The sequence below is a fragment of the Acomys minous genome (genome assembly GCF_964271855.1).
Source record: "Acomys minous genome assembly, chromosome: 11".
In the NCBI taxonomy this organism is placed as follows: domain Eukaryota; kingdom Metazoa; phylum Chordata; class Mammalia; order Rodentia; family Muridae; genus Acomys; species Acomys minous.
This window is the reverse complement of record NC_140492.1, coordinates 77,168,739-77,174,738: the sequence shown is the minus strand read 5'-3', so window position 1 is coordinate 77,174,738 and position 6,000 is coordinate 77,168,739. Positions and strand designations below refer to the sequence as shown.

Below are 6,000 nucleotides of genomic sequence, written 5' to 3'. Positions count from 1 at the left end.
TTGGTGCGGGTGGAGTACAGGGATGGTAATTATCCTACAGTTTGCAGAACACTTCTATACAAAGTGCCAATGGTACAAGAGTACCAGAAGCCCCAGACGTGGTGGCACATGCCTTTAATCCCAGCACTCGGGAGGCAGAGGCAGGTGGATCATGTGAGTTCGAGGCCAGCCTGGTCTACAAAGCAAGTCCAGGACAGCCAAGGCTACACAGCAAAATCCTGTCTCAACAAAACACAAAGCACAAAACAAAATGTAGCAGAAGCATTCTCCTTGGCTGGGTCGTTCCTTGTCTCTTGTCCCATCCTTGTCACTATACAGTGCTGTCCCAGGACTTATCCACTTACCTCTAAAAGCTGAATTTCCTAATTGCATTGTATACCCAGCACAGATGGCTCGTGAGAGGAGCAACAGCAGTGATGGGACAAACCAAACACGTCATTCTCAGAGAGCTCACATTCCATGTCTGCAGTTCTCAAAATGTGGTCCTCCAATCTCCCCAAGTCCCTAGAAAGTATCCCAGAGGCCTCTGCCTCCTTGGGTGTTGGGATTAAAGGTGTGCACCACCACTCTAGGCTACTGGAGCCTTATTTTCAACTTTGCATTTCAGATCATTTGAAGAGCACTTAAATACCAGTGTCTGGGAATCTATCCCAGAGGTGCTGTTTAATGGACTTGGGGTTGTGTCTTCTTAGCATGTTTGTTTGTTCAGATTTATTTATTTATTATGTTTACAATGTTCTGCCTGCATGTGTGCCTGCCCACCAGAAGATACCAGATTTTTTTTTTCCAGAGTGCTGGGATTAAAGGCCTACGCCACCACACCTGGCTAGATCTCACTATAGATAGGTGGTGCTGGGAATTGAACTCAGGACCTTCGGAAGAGCCGCCAGTGCTCTTAACCTCTGAGCCATCTCTCCAGCCCTTCTAGGCATGTTTTTAAGCTTCCAGGGTGAGTTTAAGGGAGATGCTAGTCTAGCACACTCTTCATTACAAGGAGATTAAGGACGTAGAAGCCAGCCGGTTGTGGTGGCACACGCCTTTAATCCCAGCACTCGGGAGGCAGAGGCAGGGGGATTGCTGTGAGTTCGAGGCCAGCCTGATCTAGAAAGTGAGTCTAGGACAGCCAGGGCTACACAGAGAAACCCTGCCATAAGGAAACCAAAACAACAACAATAACAACAAAATGATGATAATGCAGCTCCACTGGTAGAGTACACATAGAACCCTGCCTTTGACTCCCCTGTGCTGGTTAGAAGCCTATGGAGGTACTCAGCACTCGGGAGGTAGATGCAGAGGGACCCGAAGCTCAAGATCACAGTACATTTTAAGTCAGCCAGGAACACATGAGATCCCGTCTCAAAATAAGCAGGCATACTGACACAATGAATTTAGTTATTTATTTTTGTTTTTTCTAGACAGGGTTTCTCTGTGTAGCCTTGGGTGTCTTGGACTCACCAGGCTGGCCCTGAACTCACAGTGATCCACCTGCCTCTGCCTCCTGAGTGCTGGGATTACAGGTGTGTGCCACTTTGCTCTGCTGCCCATGCCTCATGTATTAGTTCATTTTTTATTGCTTTTATAAAACACCATGAGCAAGGGGATTTGGAGAAGAAAGTTTATTTGGGTTTACTGTTTCAGAGGAGTAAAGTCCATGATGATGAGGGACTGGAGAGATGGCTCAGCGGTTGAGAGCACTGGCTGCTCTTCCAGAGGATCTGGGTTCAATAGCCAGCACCCACATGGCAGCTCACACATGTATGTGACTCCAGTTCCAGGGGACATGACATCCTCACACAGACATGCATGCAGTCAAACACCAATGAACATTAAAAAAAAAAAAAGTCTGTGGTGATGAAACGGAGGCAGCTGGCAACAGGCATGGTGACTTGCATAGGAAGCTAAGCAGGAAACAGAGAGAACAATCTTGAATTAACGTAAATTTTAAGCTCTCAGCGCTCACCTCCTGTAGTGTACTCTTGGAGCAAGGCCACACTTCCTAAGCCTCTGCAAACAGCGCCACCAACTGGAGATGCGGCATTTAACTGTCCAGGATTACAGGGGACATCTCCTCCAAGCTACTACACCCCAGGAGACAAATAAGAAAATAGAGAAACTCTTTATCAGAACAAAGCTGGTTAGCTTCTAGTCCAGTTCTGATGACAGCTCTCTTTCCCATTTGAAACGTCTGTCTGTACATACGTACGTCTGTCCCGCCTTCCCTATCCACATTCCAACGTTGACTTTGAACTTTTCAGTTGGGAGCAGGAGAAATGGCTCAGCGGTTAAAAGGACTGACTGCTCTTCAAGAGGACCTGAGTTCAATTCCTAGCACCCACGTGGTGCCTCATAACCATCTATAATGTATTTATTTATTTTGGTTTTTTGAGACAGGGTTTCTCTGTGTAGCCTTGGCTGTCCTGGACTCACTTTGTAGACCAGGCTGGCCTCAAACTCACAGCAATCCACCTGCCTCTGCTTCCTGAGTGCTGGGATCAAAGGCGTGTACCACCACTGCCCCACACAACCATCTACAATGTGATCTGATGCCCTCTTCTGGCATGCAGGTGTACATGCAGGCAGAGCACTGTATACATAATAAATAAATAAATTAATTAATAAATAAATATTTTGTAAAAAAGAACTATTCAGCTGGCTTAATTTCTTTGTTTACCTTGTGTGGTTCATTGAAAAACTGACCAGAATATGGTGAAAGACAACCACATTAATCCAGCCTTAGTGTCAGCAGTGGAGGCTTTTGTTCTAGACCCTAAAAGAGTGAAAAAGAACATACAATCAAAGAGTTCTTAGAAGCAGTGAAAGGCATATATACATAATATGTATATATTATATAAACAATGTTGTGTTATATATGATGATATATAATGTGTAATATTGTATTATATACAACAACTAATAATGCATATAATATATACATTTTATATTATAATACATACATATGGTATATATTATAACATAATATACATATACACATGCACATATACATACACATTACACATATGGTATGTATATATTGGTGTCACTGGGGATTGAACCTGGGGACTTATGTATACTAAGGAAGCACTCATAATTGAACTTCAAATCTGCAGCAGAATAGTACAACTACATTAAAAGTTACCTTGCAGCCAGGTGTAGTGGCGTACGCCTTTAATCCCAGCACAGACAGAGACAGGTGTATCTCAGTGAATTTGAGGCCAGCCTGGTCTACAAAGTGAGTTCTAGGACAGCCAAGGCTACCCAGAGAAAACGTCTAAAACAAAAACAAAACAAGACAGAACGGAATAAACGCACAATAGAGTAGTCAAATTTATTTTTTTATTTGGGTTTCTTTTCTTTTTTCTTTTTTTTGGGGGGGGTTTCTTTTCTTTTGAGACAGGGTTTCTCTGTGTAGCCTTGGTTGTCCTGGAACTTTCTCTGCAGACCAGGCTGGCCTGGATCCCAGAGGCCTGTTTTCCTTCACATCCTGAGCACACCACCATGTTCAGTTCCATTGTGGTTTCTTAGATAACCAGGCATTCATTCTACCTTGTTAGTCCTATTTTGGCAAAAGACCTCAGATAGCATCTGCAAACTGTATTATATAAAGATGCACAAATGATCTGTGGTACACTTATTTTACTTATATCTTACTGTAGTGAGAACTGGTAGCCCATGTTATCTGAGTAATTTAGAAGCAACAGGAAGGCTATCATTTTCCTTTTTGTTGACAGCTTTATTTGAAAGGTGATGAGAAAAAAGACCAAACCTGGCCAGCGGTGGTGGTGCTTGTCTTTAATCCTAGCACTCAGGAGGCAGAGGCAGGCAGATCTCTGTGAGTTTGAGGCAGAGGCAGACAGATTGCTGTGAGTTTGAGGCCAGCCTGGTCTACAAAATGAGTCCAGGAAAGCCAAGGCTACACAGAGAAACGCTGTCTCGAAAAACCAGTGCCCCCCAAAAGAACCAAACCTGGCTTCTTTAATTTTTTTCTGTCCTTCTGTACTGTCTGCCTACTCTCTTCTCCGTCTCCGTCTCCTTCTCTGTCTCTGTCTCTGTGTCTCTGTCTCTGTCTCTCTCTCTCTCTGTTTTGTTTTGGATTTTTATTTGTTTTGTTTTTGAGATAGGGTTTCTCTGTGTAGCCTTGGCTGTCCAAGACTTGCTTTGTAGACCAGGCTGACCTGAAACTCAGAGATCCACTTGCCTCTGCCTCCTGAGTGCTGGGATTAAAGATGTGTACCACCACTGCCCAGCTCCATGTTTCTCTTTTAAAAGATTTAGTTTTGTTACTTTTAGCTATGTGGATGTCTGTTCATGGAGACAGAGCCCCAGATCTCCTGTCTTCTTTAGGGTTTTATTGCTGTGTAGAGACACCATGCCCACGGAAACTCTTACAAGGAAAACATTTAATTGAGGCTGGCATACAGTTTAGTTGATTATCCTCATGGTGGGAAGCGTGGCAGCAGCAGGCAGACATGGTGCTGGAGGAGGGCTGAGAGTTCTGCATCTGGATTCTCGGACACTGCCACCCTGAGCACAGCTTCAGCATAGGAGACCTCAAAGCCCACAGTGACACACTTCCTCCAACAAGGCCACACCTCCTAGTAGTGCCAAGCATCAAACACATGAGTCAATGGAGCCATTCCTAGTTAAACCAGCACATCCCTAAAGCCAGACTCAGAGGAGTTTGTAAACCATCCGATATGGATTTTGGAAACTGACCTTGTCCACTGAAAGAGGAGTACACTCTCTAAGCCACTGAGCTGTCTCTTTCCAGTCCTGCTCCTCCCACTCTTAGCCAACACTCATGATAAAAAAAAAAAAGTAACCAGTGTACTTTGTGGGACATATTGAATAAATTCTACGGCTGAGAAAAAGTGGCAGTGGAACATTTCCTGCAGAAAATTAAATTGTTCTTTCCTTGTTTCTGTCATGGAAACGTGTCCTCTCTGAGTATCATTCATGTACTGTAGTTGTTTTAGGTACTTGGATCATGCCATTGGAACCCAGCAGATACAAAAACAAATGTAAGAAACCTTGCCCATGGAAGGGGAGAGCATGCCCACAAGACAAGATAGTTTGCAAAGTCAAGCAATTCAGGTAAGCAGAGACTCATGTGCTAATAGAATGACGGATCTTCCCTGTATCACTTACTTGTCTTGTTGTCATGGAAACACCTGACCATAAGCACCTTATGGGAGCAGGGGTTCGTTTCTGCATACGGTTTTAGGGAACATGATCCTTTATAGCCAGGGAGGCAGGGTGGCAAGAACAAGAGGCAGTTGATCTCCATGAATTGCCAAGAAGAAGGGCAAGTGGGGCTAGCCTGTGAAACCCCAAGGCCGGACCTCAGTGGCCCAGTTGCTCTCCGGAAGCTTCGCCATCTTCCCAAACAGCACCACTGGCTAGGGACCAAATGTTCAAACAAACAGCGCTCGCTGTCTCAGTTTCTTTTCCGGTTGCCATGATAAAAGACTCTGCCAAGGGGCTGGAGAGATGGCTCAGTGGTCAAGAGCGCCGCCTGCTCTTCCAGAGGTCCTGAGTTCAGCAACCACATGGTGGCTCACAACCATCTATAATGTAATCTGATACCCTCTTTGGCAGATAAAAAGCACTCATATGCAATAAATAAAATAAATAAATCTTAAAAAAACAAAACAAAACAAAGACTCTGCCAAAAGCAATGTAAGGGAGAAAGACTGCAGGGAAGCCGGGCGGCAGCAGCATGCAGTAGCTGGTCCTTCCATTGTCCCGGTCAGGAGGCAGGGACTGATGAACACACACTGTGGCTCATTTCCTTTCTCCAGTTACACAGTCCAGGGGCTCAGCTGGAGAACGGCGTTACCCACCGCAGCTGGAGATAACCACCCGCAGACATGACCAAAGGCCAGTCAGTCTCCCAGGTGATTCTGGATTGTTAAGTTGAAAATTAACACTGGCAGCATGGCCCCAGATGTCCCTGGGAAGCAGGACTGAGATGCCCCCCCCTCCTCCTCAGCTTCAGTCTGT

At 45.0% G+C, this 6,000-nt stretch overlaps 1 long non-coding RNA gene across 1 annotated transcript; it reads right to left on the bottom strand.

The window, feature by feature from the left end:
- Nucleotides 1-1,610: 1,610 nt before the first annotated feature.
- Nucleotides 1,611-5,415, bottom strand: LOC311608314. Its single transcript, XR_014782907.1, has 3 exons — nucleotides 5,146-5,415; nucleotides 2,672-2,767; nucleotides 1,611-1,898 (listed from the first exon to the last, which is right to left on the bottom strand). It is a non-coding gene; the product is annotated as an uncharacterized lncRNA (long non-coding RNA).
- Between the last annotated feature and the right edge of the window lie 585 nt (nucleotides 5,416-6,000).